Source organism: Anopheles merus, chromosome 3R (assembly GCF_017562075.2).
Source record: "Anopheles merus strain MAF chromosome 3R, AmerM5.1, whole genome shotgun sequence".
In the NCBI taxonomy this organism is placed as follows: Eukaryota; Metazoa; Arthropoda; class Insecta; order Diptera; family Culicidae; genus Anopheles; species Anopheles merus.
In genome coordinates, this window is record NC_054084.1 from 15,564,080 (window position 1) to 15,588,321 (window position 24,242).

At 37.9% G+C, this 24,242-nt stretch overlaps 3 non-coding genes across 3 annotated transcripts; 1 reads left to right on the forward strand and 2 right to left on the reverse strand.

The window, feature by feature from the left end:
• Nucleotides 1-16,272: 16,272 nt before the first annotated feature.
• On the reverse strand, nucleotides 16,273-16,392 carry LOC121598130. Its single transcript, XR_006005523.1, has one exon. It is a non-coding gene; the product is annotated as a U5 spliceosomal RNA (small nuclear RNA).
• Nucleotides 16,393-21,486: 5,094 nt separating this feature from the next.
• Nucleotides 21,487-21,606, reverse strand: LOC121598131. The gene has a single exon (XR_006005524.1). It is a non-coding gene; the product is annotated as a U5 spliceosomal RNA (small nuclear RNA).
• Nucleotides 21,607-22,727: 1,121 nt separating this feature from the next.
• LOC121598132 lies at nucleotides 22,728-22,847 on the forward strand. Its single transcript, XR_006005525.1, has one exon. It is a non-coding gene; the product is annotated as a U5 spliceosomal RNA (small nuclear RNA).
• The last annotated feature ends 1,395 nt before the right edge of the window (nucleotides 22,848-24,242 follow it).

A 24,242-nucleotide genomic window follows, 5' to 3' on the forward strand; every position in this document is an offset into this window, starting at 1 on the left:
TTTGGGTATACTGAAATAATATTACATTAATTGTAATTGTGTTATTCATCAATTTTATTGCTCAACATAAGTAATTCATATACATTTTTTTTACAACGCCCAGTTTTGAACAATTTGGGTATAAATAGTGAACAACATCTTTACTATCATACCATTTTATTAAGTCATTTGAAAACTCCAAAATCAATCGACGAGCATTCGTTACTTCATTTCGGTCCATTTTCTAACTCCACAAACATTTTCCCACTAAAATCCCCATTTCATGACTTTTCTCTCACATTCCAATACGCAGGGTGCAATAAAATCCAATACGGTTCAACACAAATTTATTGATTATTTCCCGCGCTAGTGATTACTTCCCGTGTTGCACGAAGCAAACGAACAGCAAAAGCCCTCCCCTCATATAAGCATTCCAATTGATCGCGACGACCCAGGGCTTTGCGTTTCCGTAACACGCGACGCACTCTTTAAAGTCCTCCGAAATATTTAAATATTTATCCAACCGGCACCGCCAACCGCAAGCTTGCCACGCCAAACGCCTTATCGCCAAGATCAACAAATCGGCTGCTGTTGCTGCCTGCTCGATGCTTGCGGTGGCCACCGAAGGCAATGACACTGCCGCCGTCACCACGGTCGTTAAACTGACCGGAAATGTGTTTCTGTGTGTTTGAGTGCGCACCGTGTGCGTCTATAGACGTTCGATTCGGGCCCCCATAACATAACGGACGAACAAATTGAACGGACGCACTGAGCAGCAATTGCATAAGCCTGCGTACTGCCTCATCCTCTTCTTTGTTCCGAAGTGGTGAACCGAGTCGGTGGGGCAAACGACTCCGGTTACTTATGGGACGCGCCGGGACCAACCAAATCATCAACCAGGATAGGTACGATGGACAACACCTGCCCTCTGTCTTTGGCGGCAATACGGGATGCGAAAGGGTTTTATTTTTAGCACGCTGGCTGGCTCCCCATTTTTACTCTCGATGGCGCCCGGTGGGAATGTTTCTATTTTCCCCCCTGCAAGCTCCCGGTGACGGTTTCGTTTCGTTGTTTTTGGTTCCCGACATTCGGCATCGGAGCCCTTTCCCGCAACGGATGCTTACGATCGCATTAGGGTTTAATCGCTTAATAGCCGCTAAATGGTACCTCATTATGCAGATTAAGGGGACAGGAGACAAGGACCGATCGGTCGGCGTTGCGTGCAATGTGTCCGATCGAAGGGGTAGACGACATCGAAAATGAAACCATTCGAATGGTGGGAACATTTTCAGCCCACGTTCGAAGGGAAAGCATGTTTTAAAATACACGCTACTGGTATGACATGTATGCAAGGTATGTGTAGAAGAGTTTGGAAGTGGGTGATTATTAGTTTCATATAAAGAACGATGAATAAAAAGCGAAAAATGCGTTTTTTTAATTAAATAGAAAGCATGAAAGTGTTTTCAGGTACGTCGGACACATAGCAACAAAAATTATAAAACTTTATAGCAACTTCAAATTGTCATTTACAGCAGACGATCATCAGCGATCATCAACATATAAAATTATTCGCTTCATTCCTAAAATAGTTTGTTTTGAATAAGCATCAGCAATCCTCCAAAAATGGTCACTAATTACCTACTGTATTGTATAATTTTACAAATTTTTCATAAATATGTAGCTGTCCGGTGATAGATCAACTCCACTGCAATCCTAGGCCTATTATTTACAAATTTATCTGTGCACACTTTGAATTCATAGATCAGTATGCATTATGCTTTAGCAAATACTGAGCGCAGAATAACTAACACCAGACTGTTTAATAAGCTGTCTCTTTTGTTTGAGGATTGGCTTGTTTGCTCAATAGCGTTTCATAATCTGTTTTTTTTTCTTTTTCTTTTTTTTTGCATAAACAGAACGTTTCGAAATGAAACATTGTAATCATTTGCCGTTATTCAGTGGCCGGCAACTCGTTCTTTTGTGTATCTATTGTAATGATGATAGGTTTCAAATGTTCAACCGATTATTCTAATTGTTGATTGGGGTTTATAAATATATTGGGTTTTATATAGGATATAAGATAAGGCAATGATTTAAGCATTGTGTTTTTATAAGCTCATAACTGTGTTTTTACCAATTAATTGACATTAATTAAATAATGAACTTGTTTAGCTCGACTAATAACAACATTTTATGCTAAATAAGTTCATTACCCATAAAATAATAGCTTAAAGGGTAGTCCCATGGTAAAATCGTGAACTCTCGCGATATTACAACATGCCCTCCGTGGGTTCAAACCTCGTATAAATTGTCCCCCGGTGTAAGGACGGATTATTATTGGCTTTGCGTGGGTCTGAAATTAGTCTCGAAAGTTTAGTCGTGACGCCAAAAAGAAGAAAAATATTTTTTTTTATTCCGGAGGAACGGTCCGAAAATTGGTAAGAAGAATAACTTAAAGTACAGTAAAGCAAAGAAAAATGGAAAATGAGGCATTGCACTGATACATTTTAGTAAATTGAAGTGAGCAAAATAACCAAAATGTTACGCTCTACTTCATGGACCATTCCTTTCCAATACTTGTGTTTTAAATATTTTACAATAAATCATTTAAAAATAACTATGAATATCTTAAAAGTAATAAGAACTTACATGAAAGTATATACACAATCTCAAAAATACTTTAGAATGGTTTAGAGTTTATACTGCAGTCGAAAAAACTACCAAAAAAATCAAATTGTTTCTATTTCATACTCAAATCGTTGACAACCACTGGCGGCAGAGAAAACACAATAAAAGAATTAAATTGTGTGAACAACATTTTCAACAAAAAAAAACAAATGCAAACCACCCTCGCACAAACAACCGCCCGATTTCCCATACGATGATGCAACCCACAGCAAATAGTTTTGGTTCGCTCGCGTTAAAGATAAACAATAAAGAGCAAACATGGAACGGAAAAATAAGAGAAGAAAAAGAGAATCATGAAAAACACGCAACAAAAATAATACAAAAAATTATGGCTAGAAAGATGATGGTTAAGCAGCAGCGATGAAAACCCGAACTGGGTTTTAATTCGTCACTGAACAATATTGCACACCATTTCACTTTCCTTCTTTGTTTGCTGGCTGAAACGAAAAAGGAATTTCCACCGATTGTGGGTAATCAACCTCCCCGCAAAAGTGTGGAAAAACTTTCACATTTGCGGGTGGTGTAAAAATTATTATCATTCGCTAATTATCATTTCTTCACCTTTTACCCCGTTTTGCTTTTTGCTTTAAATTTTCTCGCACCGCAAGCTTTATCACTTTCCGGCGACGAAAAGATGTGCAATGAAAATTCATTCCCCAAAAGTGGCCACGCGGCCAGTCGAAATAACACTTTTCTGGCGCACTTTTGACCCATCTCCCCCACCCATCACCCCGTCCCCCTTAAAAACCCGGAATCGAGCGCGGAAGTGAACGGAACCGCTTCGATGATAACGACGTAACGCGCGCACGCGGTCAATCGATGGTCGATGGACGCGTCGCTTCGCGGGTGCATTTTCAATTTAATTTGGAAGCTGTTTTACACTTTTCGATTTTTCTCCTTCCCCCATGAGCGCTCTCACTCGGTAGAAAAAATGAACAGAGAACGGCTGCTCAGCGGGCGGAAAATGCAACACATGAAGCGAGGCAGCGCGAGGCAGCGATTTTGGGAATCGGGCACCCAGCAAATGGCATGGAAATGCTTCCGCTCGCCCGACACAACCATTTGGAACCACTTTGTGTGTCAGGCCCAAAACGAGCTGTAAGTGATTGAGTAACCGAAAATGCAACAATGTGGCCGTTTTTATATATTATAAGGAGGGAAACATTTTTTACATGTTTAATCATATTTTTTCCCCTCTATCGCTCCCCTTTGAGTTACAAATGTGCTGCGTGTTATTAAATAGGACGTTGCGTGCGTTGTGCAAGGGATGGATTCAGCTGGGCTGGGGTGCGTTTTTTTCCATGTCCCCATCTTAGATCACCCACTATGGGGCAGACCCTATGGGGCCGATCGGTCAGATGTAAAACTAGACCCAATTAGCTGATTACGTGCGACCAAATTGGTTTTGGTAAACATTTGGGAATCGTATTTTATGTGCACAAGAGGATGCCACAAAGAAGTGTTTCAAACAGCAACAAAAAATCCCATAAAAATGATTAAATAAACATTCGGAGGTTTTAAACTCTGTTTTTTCGGACAAAAAAAACTAAAAATAATCATCCATCCAGCTGGAGATAGTGGACTCTTCTGGCAATGATTATGTTTGCGAAGGCCTCCTAATTCATTTTCATAAATAATCTCATTCACGTTCGTCTCAGATAACCTCCAGCCGGCTTCCCCCTCCCAGGGCCACTGGTACAAGTTGGGGTCAATTGGAAAACTGAAACTATGTTTACACTGATAACACACAAATCGACCACAGTTTTAGTGCAGCAGGCTTAAAAGTCAAGCAGTGTAGAGCATTTGGGTTTGGTGGCGAGAAGCGTTAGTTGCTGAGCGTGTCTAGTTGGACGCCACGTGGAGGGATCACATTTATTAGCATGAATATCATAAGAAGAAGAAGAAGAAGAAGAAGAAGAAGAAGAAGAAGAAAACTGAATGGTAACGTACACGGGACGTACGTGTATGGATGATACTCATTTGAAGCTATAAAACTAAAGTTTGAATTTTAAACATCATTTGAGTCAACTCAATAAATGATATTTTGTTGCATGATAACATTAACATTCCTATTCCCTTAAGCTGAGTCATTAAGTCTTCATATATGCTTTAAACTTCATCCCCATCGAATGAGCTACAATTTAAATAAATAGCTCTCACTAAACGGAGCCGAGCTTATCATTCCTCTCATTTTTAACCACGTGCTTGCTGACGTGTGCTAGAGGAAATAACCTTCCTTAGAATTCCCCCAGAACAGCATTTTATCACTCGCTTGGCAATAAAATATTTGCTACAGCACATCCGTAAGATCGCACACTGTCGATGGCGAGCGAACTAAGGGCTTCCACCACCACGTGCCGTCGATAAACAGCTGGAGAACATTCGGGATTGCTAAGCTGGATTGGATGATGAGAAACCGGTTGCAAACTAACGAAAAGAGTTTGAGAAGCTGAACGATGCTGCACGATGCCGTCTCCCTTTAAACCAACCCCGATGACGTGTGTTTTGCTGGGTTTAACATCATATTGTGTGCTAAATAAAGCGAAGCGTCATGCTACTGAGCCTGAGATGTGTTTATATGATGAGGGAATCGTGTCGAACTTCATTATACGTAAGTACCTCGCGTCAGGTGCTAATTTTCCACGAAAGAATAGTCATCAATCGTTAATATTATCGCACCGGTTTGAGACTGGAGCCACTTTAGAACGAGCCTCAGCTTCAACTGAGTAAAGCAGTGAATCACTCTTTACCACCGAATGCTAATCGATGGATTAATTCTGAAAATGTCACTACTTTTATGGTGTTTTACCCACGATCAGTCAAGAAACTATCGTTGGCTTCGTTGTTTGACACTATTTAAAGTGTGTGTTATTTTATTTATTTAAAAGTACATAATTAGGATGAAATTTTCATGATTTGTTTGTAGTTCTATTTATAACCAATTTAAACTCGCCACTTTGTAAAAATACCACGCAAGAAATTAGAGTATTCTTTCGCTTTAAATCAAGCAAGGTAAATAAAGGTTTAAAGTATGCAGTAAGTGTCAATCGTATTCAAAACGCTGTACTGAGGCGATATTTGTAAATATTTTATAGTTTCTTTTAGTTGACAGCAAATGCTTAATCATGCAACTTGACTGAAAATCTAAAAAAAGATTACTGTTACGGGCAATACAGTGCAATTCTGATGTCCTAAATTGTTTTTAATAACTGGACAGATTTTGTATAACATAATACTATTTGTAATAACTTTTTTTTTCGTTACCTAATTTTAATCTAGTTTCTGGAATTCAAACTCGAAAATCCTTTGTGGTATTCTTCAATTGTGTCAAAATACAGCTAAATGTAGCGATTTTTTTTCCGAAAAAATTGCATGAAGTATTTAAGACATTGGTTACTTAATTTATTTCCTTATATTTATGTTTATTTACTTCATGCAACAGGTTTGTAACCATTCCACCATCGCTTGGTGTGGGGAAAATTATATGGAAATATTTAAATATGTTTAAAAAAGGAACACTGTTGTGCCCATCTGATATGTTTTAATCCATTTTATGAAGGTTTGAGCGACCTTTATGTAGAGTTTTATTTTTTATTATTATTGTGGATAAAAATTTGTTACATTTAAATGGAAAGAACAATGGCGCGAAGCAGCTTATTTCACATTGTCATAAAAGTTAAATTTAACTTCACGCTCTAGGGTTTCCCCTTAACGAGTAAAACTGTGGATTCTTGTATGTCACAAAACTGTGTTTAACAAGAGAGAAACCTAGAGTTGGAATAGCGTAAAAAGATTCTTAAAAATAGCTTAAATTTTAATGATTTTTAACAATCAATATTCCTGTTAATCCACCGCTTTGCACGATGAAATCGTTCATGTAGTGTTACAGCCAACCATTTATAACAGATTTTTTTTTAGTTTTTATTTAATTACAGATTTTTACTTCCTCGTTTCAAGCATAAATTAATCAATTCCATCCTTTGATAATTATAATGTTTTTTTAATGTACAATTTCACAGAAATGCTATGGTAAATGGTGCTAAAAATGTTGACAAACGCTAACGAGCACGATTTGTCACAGAAAGAACTAATAAACAACATTAAAAAAAACATTGTCTTTAATTAGCCTCTGAAAAAGCTCCAACGCCCCGAAATACAACAGCCCATTGCTAACATTTGCAAAAACTTTTGCAATCCTCACTTTGCATCTTATCAACCCTGCCAATGCCTCCCTCTATCGTTTGTGACGTGTTGTTCCTAATTACACAAACCACCCGAATTATTGGGTCACATTAATCAAATTTCCTTTCCAGCCTCGTTATGAACTACTGCGCAGTTCAGTCAACTGTCGCCTGTCGCCGCCCCTGCAAAGCGCCACACTCCCTCCCGCCTTCAAGGTGCAACAATCAGCGGCACACGGGTTTGATTGGACAATTTGCACCACACCTTTCATCATCAGGACTCGTGGTTTGTGTCGAGTGGCTGAGTAAACGTAATTTGATAACAGATTTCGAATTAAAGCAATTTTACATCCATCCGCCCCTTACAAACCATCTTCTTAGTAAATCCAATTTGTCCCAACCCAAGCCCAAGTTGTCCCGCGGTTGCTGCTTTCTTCACCTGACGCGCCGAAAAGACTGTAAGCTGTGGTCCCCCGGATGACATCAGCGACAGCGGCCTGTGTGTACTCGTAAAAGCTGACGCTCTTGTGACGCTGCGGTGTGTTTTTTTTTTTTTTTTGCTTGCAGTGTTGAGGAAGGGCAGTTCCAAGAACTCGAGCCCGGTTTGTCTTGCCGGTTAGTCGGTCGCAAAGTTTTTCGCTCGCGTACGCACCCGCCCGAGGGCAACGTTCGCCTGCGAATGGCTGCTGGTGACAGGCAGCCGTTGAATATTGATTTCGCCGCCACTGTATCGATGGCAATGCCGGTAGCTTATTGCAAAATCGTTGGCATACTTTTGCACTTCAATTCCGCTTACCCTTCCCTCAGCTCCCATTCGAGCTCATATTTCCACCATCGCTTCACGCATTTCGGTTGATCGTGAAATTCGGAACACGCGTCGTGAAGCTGACGGTGGTGCAGGGGGGTTGATAAAGCCACGACCTTGTCAAACGGATATGCGGATTATCGATACTTTGCGCACTTTCCGCGGTGCCGCTGTGCTGTGGTTTTGCCCCAAACGGGTGAAGAATGTGATGGCAATCGAAGGAATCGTGCAAATATTCATTCCACATTGATTCGTGACGCAACTTCGACCACAGCAATGGCAACAGTTTCGTGTAAAACACGAAGCAAATGTTATGCTGGTAACATAAATTTTACTATTCAAAAATGTAAGACTTTGTACGGAAGTTGTTTAAATAAAACTTATCGAACCAAACATGAGAAAATGTTGCTTTCGAGGAATCAAATTTCGAGAGAGTGTCTCAATTTTTACACTGGAAAGTACCAGTTGCTGCCAAACTATCATCAAATTTCAACTCAATGACACACATTTTGTGCACTTTATGCTCTTCTCTTGGATTGAAATGACTAAGGTAAGGTTGTTAGGTATTTTGTATCTAAAGCTGTATATCTCAGCTTAAAGTAATACAAATATTTTGCCAATTTTGAATACAGTCTCCTGTGCTATGAAAGTTAATCAGAATTTATTAAATTTTCTCTCAAATTGATAAAAAAGGACCTCATTAAGCATCATGCCTTAGAGACTACATTTACAGAAAACTGCTGTATCATAGTTTTCCAGTTGTTCTTACGCTAGCTCTTTCGATATTACTCCATGATTGGGGCCCTTTCCGTTTGAAGCTCGTAGGCTGAAATTTCAGCCTGTCAGCTGTTTGCATTGTACAGGCGTCCCCCGAGTTACGACGATTCGCAGATACGACGATTTTGATTTTGACAGTTGAAAGTTGTCATTGACCAGAAATTGATGTATTTTTTTGAATTTCTGGGCTGATAACTGTTATACACACATTTCCAAAGATTTCACAATTACCCTATCTTGAATATCTATATTGTGTACAGCTTTTAAAATATAATTATTACATTATCGAACATTATTTTAAATAAAATACACGATATCATAGATTCCAACTCTTCAACTTCGGTTATAAACTTTATATTCATAGATATTCGACAAACGATTTTTTCGACTTACGCCTTGCTTTGGGACATTGTTTCGGTCCCAAATACAGTCGTATCTTGGGGGACACCGGTATAGCAGTTTTTGAGCAGCTATCTACGTGAGTATAATATACAGGTGGGCTTATCCCAAGGTGTATGAATTTAGAAGGGTAATTTTTATCGCTTCTGCTTCTGAATGAAGATTTTAAGAGTGTTTTTAGTATTCAAAACATTAAGTCAAGCCTCCAGAAAGCTCGTTGGAGCAAAAGTTTTCACTCGTTCTGTCAAAAAGTGATGTTCAAAATTGGTTATAAAAAAATGCTATGAGACCACCTGGACTACATACACTTTGATTCCAGATTCCATCACCTGATCTCCTTAATGCACCTTGGGGTAAATGTAAACAACACCGTGCTTTCGAGCAGGTACTCGAATCTAATTCTAGCTTTGTGGCTAGAATAATCTAGACTGAAAATTGCAGGCTAGTTTTTTGTGTGGTTTTGTATGGAGTGTTTACATGATTTCAGCCTCCAACTGTCAAACTCCATACAAAAAAAAACTAACTAGAATCGTGAAGGCCCCCATTAGCGATAGCATGAATGTTACGATCAAATTTCGTGTCGTTAAAACTTCAGATGCTTTAGTGTTAACGACGTATCTTTCCGCTTGCCTGTTTACACGTGTACACGTCCAATTTAACGATCGATCTTCTGTTGTGGAAATGATCTATGTAGAAGTGATGCTATCTTAATGAAAACTATATCATTTCAAATCCCGGCTTCCATTACACTGTTTCCGGGTCAATAGCTTTAATTTAATTGTGATAGCGGTGTTGCTGAAAAACATCTTGCGGGTATTGAATAATGCTGTTAACATTATAAACCGACCGCGAAAACTGTGTACATAGATCACCAATGTAATTATTGGGTATTTTATAGAACAATGCTTTGGCTGCTCCAAAGAATTTGAGATAATTCAGGATGACTTTCAAGCCACATAATCCAAAACTCACACTTTTTAAAGTAACTTCAGTCCAAGTGATATTTGAGAATCAGAATTATGTTGTTCTTGTCATCGGTCTACTCCTACCCGACCAGATAGTACCGTATAAAACCTTTACTATCAGTAAAAGTCCACTGATCTGTATCACGTTAAAATACGCCAAATATATAATTTTCAATAAATTGTTAAGTTTCCTTTTTTTCTTATTTAAACTTATATAGCATTTTGACGAGGAGGCTGTCACTTGAGGATATTAAGCAACGAAACAACTTTCTGAGATCAAATACACACAATATAAGACAGTGATGCCATGATACAGTGATAAATGCGATAAACGACATAGAATGTTGTGGTTCCAGTCTAAAACACAAGATACATTTCCTGTATAAATATGTTACCATAAAGCTGTTCTGCCTTCAAAACTTTATTCCCTCGAAGGCAAATAAAATAGAAATCGCAACTAAAACCAAACCACAAACCCACTACCTTCAATTCGTCATAATTTCCATCCATCTATCATAATAGCGTTCTCGCTTTGCTATTGTTCCCCCCCCCCCCCCCAAACGTGTTTGCCGTGTAGTTTTTGCGTTGTTTTGTTTTGCTCGTTCGTACAAATGTGCTACACAGACCGAAAAGTCAACCAGAAACATGCCCGCGCTCCGCGTTTATCAGAGCGCGACGATGCTGACCAGAACCACCTTATAGCAGGCATGATCCGCTGCAAGCTGCAAGCTGCACATGTACCGATCTTCCGTAATTATTAGTTTTCTGCTAAATGAGCAAACCATGCCATCGTCCGTTACACCGTCCATCGTTCGGTACCGTGCGTGCGTGCTGCGGTCTTACATGAACATTGTTGCCACGTTCCGTTTCCATTCTTTCCACGCAATACAAGCGAGACAAGCATAACACAACGAGCAACGAACTCATCCACTTGCTATGACAATGATGATGATTGTCCCGACCGGCGGTTCCCGTGTTCTAGGCGCCATGGAGCATGGGGCCAACGGGTCCGTTTCATTTCCGATCAATCCGGGTTTGCATTAGTTTCGTTTGACACATCCGGCCGGAGGCATTCTGGTTTTGCTGCAAGTTTTTGCACCGTGATTCTTAGGTGCACCACCGATCCGCTTTCCGGTTCTGGAAGCGCTCCGCATTTCGAGCGTGCGGGAATCCGAATTAAGGTACAGGTACAGTGCACCGATACTGAGCGCTTGAGCTATGATTGACGCAATGATTGACCGGATGCAGTGTATCGAGAAGCCAGGGAAACCAGTATGGAGCAAATAATGCCAGGTTCACTCATTACTTTTATAGGATGGTTACATATTATTAGCGGCCATGTTGAAGTTATTGCTAACATTTGATTTCTGATGAATGAAAACTCAAAAACAATGTTTCGGGGAGGAGTATAGAGATAAAGAAAGATACAAATCAAATAATTCAGAAAAGAAGAAACAAGCGAATAATTACATCACCAATACCAATAATACTAAGAACAAGTAATGAAAAGCAAATAACAGAAAGAGTAAATACAAGAAAATAAGTTAACAATAACGATAAAACCAAAAATGTCTAAATATGAAACATAATGAAGAACGAAAGTATAATTATCACGCTTGTTGAAATTGAAATGAATCAAACAAAGGTACATACACAAAAAAATAAAAAAAGGGATAAAAATACATAAAAACTAAAAAAAAGAATAACAAACTATAAAAAAAACTAAAAACTAAATCATAAAAAACATTGATAAAGTAACCTAAAAACTACAAAAAAGGAGAACTGAACAAAAATGACTATAAAAACAAACAAGGAAAGAAAAACTTTTATAAGTTTGTTCCAAAACAGTACTAACATTCTGCAAAAATCTATACTTGAAACTTTTGGATCCTATGAACGGTACACTGTTGTAGAGACGAAAATCAAGTTTGACGTGCTACAGGTTGCCAGTCCGCTGAACCTACAGCGTTTCTTCTGACCGAAGAGCTACAATTTTGTCATGAGGGCAACATGAGGGTCGATCACACTGCTCCGAGCGGATTCGTTGTGAAAATTGATTGGAAAAATCGCGAACCGCGTCGTGATGGATGAAACCAACGTCACAAAGTTCATCCACCGTGTAGGCTGCAGCGTTGTTCCTGGGTGTATAGTTCAAGTTAAACGATCTGCGATACCACTTTTTGTGTTGGTGCAAAATGATAGCATAGCACAAAACGATTCTACTCATACTATTCCAGTGTGTGTGCGTACATGTGTGGGCTATTAAATTTACGCTGCAAACATGAAAAGGGACCTCTCCATATCCTCCTTATCGATTGCACTTGCCCGTGTCGTGTGTTTCGGGAACTCTTTTCGGCAGAGCACAATTGTCCTTACTACTAGCGTGATTTGTTACAGCAACGATCGATGTGACATTGTGACTGCTTTTTATCACCGTCAACCCGTCAACTCTTTCACAAACGTCCGTTCGGGCGAGAGCAATTTGCATATCCGCTGCGCTCATGCTACGGAAAATTGCATTTCCCCAGATTAATAGTTCTCATCTCGATTTGGCTGCACTTCGATGCACACACACACACACATGCATTGGCTATAGTGAGCAAAACTAGGGACCAAAAGAAAAAGCTGAAAAAACACTCTAGCCCTTCTTTTTTTTTTCAGATGCATTTTTGCACCGATTTTGGTTGATTTCATTAACCCAAATTGAACCCACGCTTCACCCCACCTTTAGAGTGCTCCCTCCTGTTAAATTGATTCCAATTGATTTATCCTGCACGGGTAGGTACGGTGGAACGGCTACGCTAGAATCTAGGATTCAATTAAATCTGCATACAAATACCGCCACTACCACGCCCGATAGATGCACTTCGGAGTTCGGCGTTCGGCAGTAAATTGAAATATCATTCCAATCGATGGCGCCCCCCTTTTTGTGTTTTTGTGTTTGTTTCGCGAGCAAGTGCCAATAGTTTTTACAGCTTTTGGGTTTACACGTGCCAACACGCCGTGGTTTTTTTTACATTATTGGTAGCAATGTTTACGCTAGGGATGTTGTGGAATGTGATTTTGGTCATGTTTTTTTAAACGATATTTCATATCCGCAACATGATATACACAGGTTTGCCTTAAAAAACGCATAATTCTACCAATACAGTGAAAGGTTGTTATATTTAAAAATCAATTTTAATTTAAAGCAATATTTATTATTTAATTTAATATACATTACATACATGTGTATGGTCAATAAAAAAAAATAAAAAAAAAAAAACAAAATGTACAAAAAAGGAAAAGATACAAAAAAAGGCAAATTATTGTCCAATCTTGGAACAAACATTCTCATGCTGGTGGTGGATTTGTTTAGAAGCAAATAAAGTGCTGTAGGAGAAAATTAATCTTTATTTAATAATAGTTGTTTAGTGCCATGTTTTCCGAAAAAAAGTGGTTTGAGTCGTTTCATCTGGTCTCAAGAAAAATCAACAGAATAATTAAAATAATATAACAGGGTGGTTTACTTGATTTAGCAAGTGTAGCAACGTTGAACGCAACTGCAGCATTTGACAGGACAAGCGCAACAGTTGTTTTCAGAACGTCGTCATGCTTAAGACAACCTTCGCCCTTGATATCACAAGCGCGGTACACAATCTCACAAAGGGTTTTGCGGCTTGAAGCAATCATTTAAAGAACTTCAACGTAAGAAACCCCAATCAGTCACAGCAGTAACAATACCCATAACAAAAATAAGAACCAGGATTGAGTTTGTCGTAATGCTGATTTAATTCATTCCATATCAAATAAATTCATCAAAATTATGCATAAAGCACTGACTAGACAAAAAAATAAAAGATTTTAGAAGGTATGATCTTACAGTTTTTAATAGATTTCTTTACTCTGTTTATCAGATTTTTTTCCAATTACAGCGATAGGAAAATTACTGATTACTGTAAATTACTTTAAAATATCGTTCCTTAACTATCTTCTTGTACCCTAGAAGCTATTCTGTGCAATATTTCATTTCCAGAGTATGTCCAAGCCGATATTGATTAAAAATATCTCTAGCTGCTTTAAACCTGCTTTTTGTGATTGCTGTATGATACATAGTGTGCAATTTAAATAAATAATTTAAATCCTTAAATAGACAATTTCTACACAAATAATAGGATTTTTTTTTATTTTGTCTTTGTTCTGTTCGAACTTCGAAGATATTGCGTAGCCTTACCGTTCTATTGGATACACACAAAAAAATAGTATCGGATTGATGGAAGGTATCAATCCGATACTATTTTTTTTTATTAAATTACTCCCAAAAGAACATCATCCATCGTAACAAATCGATACCGATGTGGTTTTTTTTTTTTTCATTTGAAAAGCAGGTCAACCGTATGAAACTGTTTCGAGTGGGCAACACTGACTGGCAGGTTGAAAGCTAGAATCATTCATAAATCCTACCAAAAAAAAAAAGAATCTTGATGCCGTGATCGACCGTAAACACGCTGCACGCCTGTCCAGTTTTGAGAAGATGCTACCGTTTCTATGTAAGTTTCACCCGTGGATGATGGATGCAAACCGCGAACCCGTTTTTGACCTCCCATGTCATGCCGGCCTCACATGGTTTTCACTGGACGTGCAGGCAAAAACGGAGAAGCCGAACCATTTTAAGATAAACGGTTCACAACCTTAACCACCAATCCGTCCATCGTTCGATATATTGAGCAGCAAAAAAGGGTCAGAAGAAACCAGCACCTCAAACCGACCTGTTTCGGGGGCTATCGAAACTGAAGATGCACCAATGGGGCGGGATTGATACCGATTTTTTTATATGCACGTAATCATCTCTTGGCCTTTAAAAGCGTGGAAAAGTGTTATGGTTGAAGTGGATTTTTTTCAGAGCAGAGAAGAATAACACTCATCAGAGAGAGGTGTAAAGATCACCAATCATCTCACGGGGCCATCCGGTGCGATATGAGGAATTAATGTTGACCGGCAAACGGATGTTCATTTGGGGTGTTGATTTTTGTGCGATAAAGCGTTGATTTTTGTGCACGCTAAGGAGTGATGTACCCTCTGTGCGTGCAATAATTAGGTTACAGTTTAATTGTAAAAAAAAGAAACCAATTGAACTATTGCCCTATTTTGAATGGTATAATTTAGAGCATTTCCTCTAGAGCAGATGATAAGTACGATTCTCTATTTCAACAGCAATAGGAACAAGATCAAATAAAAAATAGCTTTTTTGAATAAAATTATGAATGAGTCATACACTATGTAAAACAAAAATACAATATTAAAAATGAGCGCTTCCATTTATTTTTTTTTTGTTTCTAAATAGAAACGTAAATTTTCTTCATGTGTTCATGCGTGTCTATCGTAGGTCTATCATAGGTCTAAAATACATATATCTAGTGTAAATAATAATAATCGGATATCTTCTTTTAAATTTTCTTTAAGTTTAATGTACACAAACTAAAAACAAACCTTTCTATCATTGTCGCTATGTTTTGGCTGTAACTCATCTATTTTTTTCAATTTTTGACAGCGCTTGCCTGTTTGGCATCAATTTTAAACAGTGTGCATCCATTTTTTTACTCTACGGCATCAATTTTTGCATTTTTTTTTTAATTTTTACGTTATATTTGCATTTGTGTGTTCGAAAATAATTCCATTCAAGTTAAGTAATTAATAATTAAATTCAAGGACTTTAAAGTTTTAATTTTCAAAGTTTTAAAAGAGGAAAAAGAGTTTTCGGGTGTAAACTATGTAAACAATAAACTATTAATTTATTGAATCTTATAAGTTTTTCACGTACAGATAATCAAATTACACAGTTTTGCAGTATTTTTTAATTTTCAAATTACAGTTGTCATAAATCTGCTCAAATACATTGTAAATTTATTATCATTCCTACGAGAATAAAAATTGTTGACTTAAAGACAAAAATTGTCATGCACTGTCAAAAATGGATGCCTTTGAGCCTAAATGTGTTACGGCAACGACTGTACAACCAACTTAACAAACTCATGTTCTCAAGCGTAATAGTTATCCCCAAAACAATGAGCTGAACTTTTAATTAAACATATAGATAATTTAGTGAAACAAATAGATAATTTCTTATAGTATATAACAAGCACATCGAAACCTTGGTAGTATAGAACTCATGTAACAGTGCATAGTTCACGCTAATGTAAACAGTTTGATTTAAGGCAACCCTTTCTTACAAGAATAATACATACTAATAGGTGTGTTTATATGCTTTGATAATAGATTAAATTTCCACTTGAATAGAATAAGAAATATTACTCGCCGATGGAAATTACTATTAATGATTGTGAATTAATTTAAGTTTATTAAACGCCTAAAACCTTGAAAATTAAGAATGCCTGTACAGGCCGGCATATACGCTTGGACTGAGTGTCAAGTTGAGGAAGGTCCATGTTGGGAATGTCCCAACTGTTCAATATATTATTGTATCAGACTAGGGGCTCGACTCCTTACGGAATCGAGACGGACAAAAATTCTCTATAGACTCATTAGAGTATCCCTCTCCACGGAAATCTTTAGTAAAAGGCGAAAGATTTATTCGACAGCTGAAGAGAGATCAGAGTGCCGAAAACCGCTCCGAACCATTGACCGCATGCCACACGAACATGCTTCTCTAGCGATGCATAAAGGAAAGCAAACTGTTGTCCTTCGGCATCCTTACCGTATAGCAGTATAACACAAGCATTTTGCATGCAAAAAAGAGGGAAGGAAAGCTGTACCTTTATTCAGGGAAAAATGATGACCACAAGGCCAGGTGCAGGTACTGCTGAATAAGGAGAGCAAATATTAATTATTACATTTACATACAAACACATACACACTCGCATGTACTGGCACATTCACGCATATTGATGTTCCCTTCACCGGGCATTAATTGGCTAACGTACATTCCATAACATCTCTCCAAAAACCAAAACACGCGCTCATCATAATGACATTGTGTTACACGGACCGGAAACTCCCATTAGGGCACCGGGTGCCCTATTACTCGTCAGCAACAACACAAAAAAACCATTGCACCCAAATGTGTTCGTTTGAGAAAAATAAAAAGGAACTAACCCAAACCACCCGACCGGAAAAGATTCTGTTGGCCTAGTTTTGCCGAAGACAGTTCGATCGATCGATCGATCGAACGAACGAACGGACGAACCCCTCCCCGCTCTAGTACATCTAGCCTCTTTAAAGTGGCCGAATGTCTCTTATTCTGCTCCATTTGCTGTCCCTCCCTCTGTCGGCGTGTGTGGCTTCGTAATAAAATTTGATTGGCACAAAAACAAAAACTTTTACGCCCCGCGTGTCCCTCTCCTACCCTGACAATGGGAAAATTACCCCACACGCAAGCATAAATCTCGTGCGCAATAAATGGGAAGCGAAAGATCCAAGTGCTTGGCACACACACACCCCACACGCTTGGTGGCAGGAAAGCTGGAGGGTTGGAAAACAATAGACATAAATACAGTTAAAACAAAAGTAATGAGAGCGAGCAAAAAAAAAAAAAAGCAGCAGCAGTGAAGGGCCTTTTTGGTCGGGAATGTAGCCAAAACAATAAAGGCAAACAAGCACACGACAAGCGGCGATGATAGGCAAACCAGAGGCGATGATGGCGTCGTACGCCGTGCCTGCCTGCTCGAGCTTTAATAGGCACGTGCCTTCGGGTCGCTTGCGCTGACATAATAATTTGTCCCAAGTCATGCTCGTAATTGGGTCATTGGACCTTCTGTGGGCTTGTGGTCAAAGGGAAGGGAGCTGCTGGTCAACCGGCCGTTCGTCATCTACCGGATATCAATACGCATCAGGTCGGGATCAAAGGAACAGAGGGATGTTCATAGGGCATATTGATAAAACGTTTAGAAAATAGAGCAAAATCGATTTTAGGATTATTGGGAATAATATTAATGTATTTTAAAATAACGCTTTTTTCAATTGAATCATTTAATTGAATTGATCATTACGACTTAAACAATTAGAAGTGTTTTTATTATATTTCTAAAAGGAAAAAAAGTACTGAAACTATAATGATTGAAAAAATATTAATTTAAATAGCTTTAGTTGTTAAATTATTCTATTTTAGTAGTTGCTCTAATTTGTTTTTTACTTGATTACATTATTCTATTTTTTTAAACATAATTTCCATTATTATTGTTTATTTGGCAGGCATTTTTTGTATCATCTATTTAAAAATTGTTGGAATCTTCAATAAATCGTAAAACGAATCCTTAAACATGAAAAGCAAAGAATAAGACGTATGCAGTCAATATCAGACCATTAACGGATACAATAGGACGTTTATTGAGCTTGTCAAAGGAAACCAATGTTATAGTAAAGTGTCAACATTACTGTCATCTGGACATATACTAACTAATCGGTGCCACTATTCATCCTCAAACCATCTGCTAGACGACAATGTTTGACCCTCCCCCAAAAGCTCAACGCAATACAATTATGCGAAACAAATCAACTAAGTACACAAGAACGCCACATTTTCGTGTAAGTATGTGTGTGTGTGTAAGTGTATGTTGCCTCAGTCATCAAATGTCATCAAATAGAAAGGAAAGGAAACGGGGGAAAAAAGCCAAACAATCTAACAAAAGAAATTGGACAGGCACTTTGAGCGATAGTAGAACACCGTCGGACGCCTGTTATCACGCACGGTCCGGGAGCAGTTTAATTGGGTTTTGAAAAATTAAACGCCCGCGTTGTAATGCGCCGGACATTGCACAGTGAACGCACATTGACCGTACGGTTGGGACTGCGGGAAAGCATTTCCAGCGTACACTACTACTGACAACCGAACCGAAAGCGAGAGGTTGATGTGTGGATGAAATTGATTCGTTCGAAATGGGAAGGAAATCAATTATCGTGCCATTCGGTTCGATGACAGATCTCTTTTCAATATCGTTATGTGTGCGTGATGAGGAGAGAGGGATAGCAGGGGAGATTTTATACGAAATCAAGAGAGCGTAAGATGGCGAATAAACTCTGGATGCTTTACATTTTATAGTGACAGTAAAATTGATTTTTTTTATTTAAAAAAATGCTTTCTATCTCAAATGATTGTTCGATATCGTTTTTGTGTTCAAACAGTCTCAAATTGAATCTGGCTACATCGAGATAAGTAATGGTAGTAGTACATGTAGTGCTTTATTAAATTAAACTACACTCAACCTTTTCGCCAAATTTTGGAAATATCTGAATTTTGAAGGTTACTTCAACTTTTTGAGTTTTTTAAAGAAAACATTAATATACTTTTACTTTCCTATTCTGGTAAAAGAAAATCAAAATCACCATAATTGACACTTATACATAAATAAACAACAATAACACAGTGGAGCTCATAACTAAGTTCTCATGAGGAATGAGGCCCACATTCCTTCTCCGGCTGTACATGTAAATAATGAATTATTCCTATTCTAAATCCTATTGTAATGTACAATTTAAAGCATTGTATTCTTCATTATTATGGGTTGTGGTATATTGTTTTACTTAGTAATGTCACACAAAAATAACGCTTCAACAGCCATTGATGCTCACCAGCATAATCTATCGAATGGCATCAAAAGTTTTAGTCAAGCTTAGGGAATAAGCTAAAATATTTGCAAAAAACTACTTGTCGCCACTGTATGTCATTGTTTACCGATATTAAATTTTGTATTTGCAGGAACAAGATACTGTTATGGAACAAATTTACTGTAATTTTTAGATAAAATCAATACACAATTTAGCAGAAAAACACATTTGATGGAAAAAGCAATTAAATGAAATGCCCAAACAAGATGATTGAGAGGAACAATGCAATTGAAAAAGAAAACTTGTCAATGCAAAGAAAAAGATTTCAAAACAATAAAAACATATGGTTACGGTCATGCTGGCACATAGGAAACGATAAATATTACAAAAGCCCCATAACATATAGAATAGAATACAGAAAGCAATAATGATGCATGGCTAAAATAAATTCTAAATAGAAAGTAACTGATTGTTGTCAAAATACAAATTACACATAAACACATCACAAGCTTGAACTGAAATAAGGAATACATCTTTGAAATAAAATTAAAAACAAAGTCTAGATTCTATTGAAATTTAAACATTGAACCAACATTACCTACCATCAAACGGAAATGCAAAGGAAACTATTAAACAATTCCTCTCTTTATTGCTCTACATCGTTCAGTTTGCTTTCTTATCAAAGCCCTCTGCAAGAACGTTTAATACCCCCTTTCAATCCAATGCTCACATTCCTCACCCATTAACCACACACACACACACCGCGAGAAGGCACACGCACATTCTTGACCCACTTGACCACCATCCAAAGCATCACCGGAAGCCCATATCAATGATGCTTTTTACGCCCATACCACCTGTCGCCTTGTTTTTGTCCCATCGCTCCTCTCCTTCAAATTAATTGTCATCGAACGCGAGAACGCCAGTTTTGCAACGACCGGTGTGGGGTGGAAATCAGCGTCTCCACGGCTGCAAAAATTCCATCTGAACACGATCCCTCGGCCCATTCGCGGGTCATCACTTCCGGCCCATCAGGCGGCACCATCATCTTCATCAGCATCAAACAGCTTGTTCGGCGTTCTTTCTTCGTTTTTTTTTGTGAATGCGTGCGTGCTCAGTTTTTGCGGTTGCGAGGAGGAGGTGCCACCACCGCCGGATGATGATCGGACGGATCGCTCCGTGTAAGGGTCGGCGGTCGGTGCTGGCTCGATGGGATGCGACCCAAATATTTGCACGCATGCTTTTGTCGATGTGATTTGTCGGATGCTCCCCCCCCCCCCCCCCCCCCGGTGAAGGTTTTTGGGGTGTATAAGATCTAATGAAGGCCGTCTCCCGCGGCCGACGAGCTTCAAGTTCCGGTCCCGGTCCGGCAATGAATCGGTGACCGGCACTGATCGGGAGGCAGTCCCTTGATTTCCTTCCACCACGCTGCTGAAAAACCGGCGTGCTTTGTTCGAGTGGAGGGGAAGGAGATCGACGATCGATCGACAGGGCAAGATCGTGATTGGAAACCGTGAGATTTTCCGCTTGCTCGATTAGACTTTCAAACGGATTTGGGCAGATGATTTGGAGCTGAAGGGGGGTTATTTTTTTTTAAAGGTGTGTACACGTCCGGAACCGGTTTTCGGTTACATTAAACGGTGGGGTATGTGTGTGATGCATGTTTACATTTTTGTGAAGCTCAAAGTCACAAGAATAACTGATAAAAATTAACTGAATTATTTTATTCAACGAATACAATCATCTTAATGCGCCACCAATCGCACGGAATTTGTTTTCATGCGAGCTTCTTCATAAGATTTTCAATGCTATTGTTTTAAAATCCCGTGAACCTAGAGAGTCTTTTACGCCATTTTTAATTTTTGGAGAAAAATATCCAAAAATATTTGGTTTGCCCTTTGTTTGATTGAGAATTTCGGGAATATTTCACATTTTCCCTTAATAAATCGTACAAACTAACATAACGTAAGCTCAAGTAGTGTGATAAAATTAGAAATTCTGCTTTCAGAAGAAAACATATGAGATGACAATCTTGATAAATCAACACTCATTCAAATTAGTCTTACCAACAACTTGAACAAGAATCTAGAGTAAAGCTGTAATGCACAAATTGATTTTCGAAATATATTTTGTATTGAAAATTAGGGCTCGACTCCTTACGGAATCGAGACGGACAAAAATTCTCTATAGACTCATTAGAGTATCCCTCTCCACGGAAATCTTTAGTAAAAGGCGAAAGATTTATTCGACAGCTGAAGAGAGATCAGAGTGCCGAAAACCGCTCCGAACCATTGACCGCATGCCACACGAACATGCTTCTCTAGCGATGCATAAAGGATAGCGGATTGTGGTTGACCTTGAGCTTCCTTACGGTGAAACATTCCGTACAAACATTCGAGGGTTGAAATAGCAACGCAGCGAAGGAACTGTACCCTTATTTATAAGAGAAAAATAGGGCAAGGAGTTCAAATCACCCCTTATTTTTTAAAGATGCTTGTGCCAAAGCCAAGAAGCCAGGCAAACTAAATATGGAATAAAAATGCAAGCAAAAACTATTCTACATTTGGCGCATTTTCGCTACGATGCTTTGCCGCTAGCACCTAACACAAAGTGTCTATCTGGGGCAATAGCTAATAATAGCACATTTACATATCTACATGCTGATGCTGTGTTCGCTCCTTTCTTTGTCGTAGATTAAACTCCACAACATCACTGGATCGGTAACGCGAAGCACAAAAAAAGAAAGGGAATACTTTGGGATAAAAGGAAAGCTCAATTGTGTGCATGAATTTAAACTCAATTTAGAAAAAGTCTTAAGAAAACAAGGAGAGAATCGTACTTTTTAATTTATGTTTCAAATTTTAAACTTGGAAAAATAATCAAATCTTGTTTTCCTGTTCGGGCGATGTATCTGTACCACTACCTGCTGGTACTAAGCAAGGGAACCAGATAGTACACGACGTAGCGACGATTGAATATAGTATACACATTTGTGTATGCTTTAGTTCAATCCTCATATATGCGAGCGCATTTATTTATGTAATTATTCATAATAATTTTTATTTATTTGTACAATTGGATTTTTAAAATGTTAGTACAATAAAACAAAGCAGGACGATTAAACGTAAAAGCTTACAAATTGGTGCAGTAAAAGTGGCGCTGTGGTTTTGTTTTTATCGGTCTGTCCTCATACACCCGTGTTGCGAAATGCTCGCGAAACACGGGTAACACGCTTCTCTCGCATTTTCGATTCTCTCTACCGTTATTCTATTCTCACTTTGCGTTCTATTCGTTGGAAGGGTGTTTGAAAGGGTAGGCAAAGAAGATACTTTTATGCATCGCTAGAGAAGCATGTTCGTGTGGCATGCGGTCAATGGTTCGAAGCGGTTTTCGGCACTCTGATCTCTCTTCAGCTGTCGAATAAATCTTTCGCCTTTTACTAAAGATTTCCGTGGAGAGGGATACTCTAATGAGTCTATAGAGAATTTTTGTCCGTCTCGATTCCGTAAGGAGTCGAGCCCTAATCTTTAATATACAAATCATATACATATATATGTGGAATTCACATCATAATGGTAAAAACGTTCCATTTAGGTATTAACTTAGGTGTAGAGATTTGAGGTTCATTTAATGTCAGATATTTTGATGATCTATCTGATTTGCATTACTTCATAAGCAGTTTTTATTCTTCGCAAATATATGTTATAGTTATAAATTACGTAGTATTCAGGAATATAGAAGATTTTAGCATACTTATCACAATAAATTTAACTAATGCTGCGATTATTCTAACTTATTGCTATCTTAACGTAACAAAATATCTTATCTTCGAAAAATTAGAATACACATATGAATTCTAATATTAACACAGCTAGCATATCTCTTTAACTGTAGAGAATACAAACAATATGTAATAATAAGTTTGTCATTATAAACAATAAATATTAACTCTTTTTTATGTAAAAACCAATTGGATTTTTTAAGAAATAATTCATAATTTTCAGAAATCGTTGGTTTTTAACATTATAAAAATAATATTTTTCATAATTATTGTCTCATAATAAATAAGATAAATATGTTGAAAACTGGCTATAGTAGAAACTTGTAACAGAAACCACTTAATAAGGAAGTATTCGAGCTCCCAAATATTTCTATGAATGGGAGCTAAATTTTAGAAACTTTAACAGGTTATTGAAGCGAATATTGTTGTCTCTGGCATACCTGTCCTCAAATTGGTACGAATTGGAACTAAAACCCATTAGACAGATCTCGTAAATCAATAAATAATAAATTCATCTCGTAGAACAATTTATTCATACGTAAAAGTTCACTTGAAAGATTATTTTTTGCCGATTGACATCAAGGCAAAATAAGCCTATTTAACATTTGAATTGAACAATTAATCAATTGAAACTTTCCTGTTAATTCTACAGCATTCCAACTGTAAGAACACAATAAGGGCGAATGCCAATAAAACAATCTCTCTTATACAAGTTTTGGTATATAATCAATATAAAAAGTAATTCCATAAACACTTTGATAAAATGAGATGGATGAATGGAAAAATTGAAAAATTGGTTGATTTATTAACCATGCAATAATGGTGGATTTATAACGGTACAATATTGACAGGTGTTTTTATGTAAAGGGTCTTCCGAATCATAAAATTGCGATACGCCCTACAAATTTAATGTTTCGCATAGATTTATGGTCAATTTATGTGGTTATACATGAACATGACCGTCCAACTATGTATATTTTTGGTATGTTTTTTCTATGTATCATTTACTCTGTTCAATAATTTCATTAAAACTATGCTTTTTTATGAAAAAATCAACCATTCCATTGGCTATAAGTACAAAACTTCCCACCCTGCGTGTCATTTTAAGCCCGGAAGGGAAACACAGC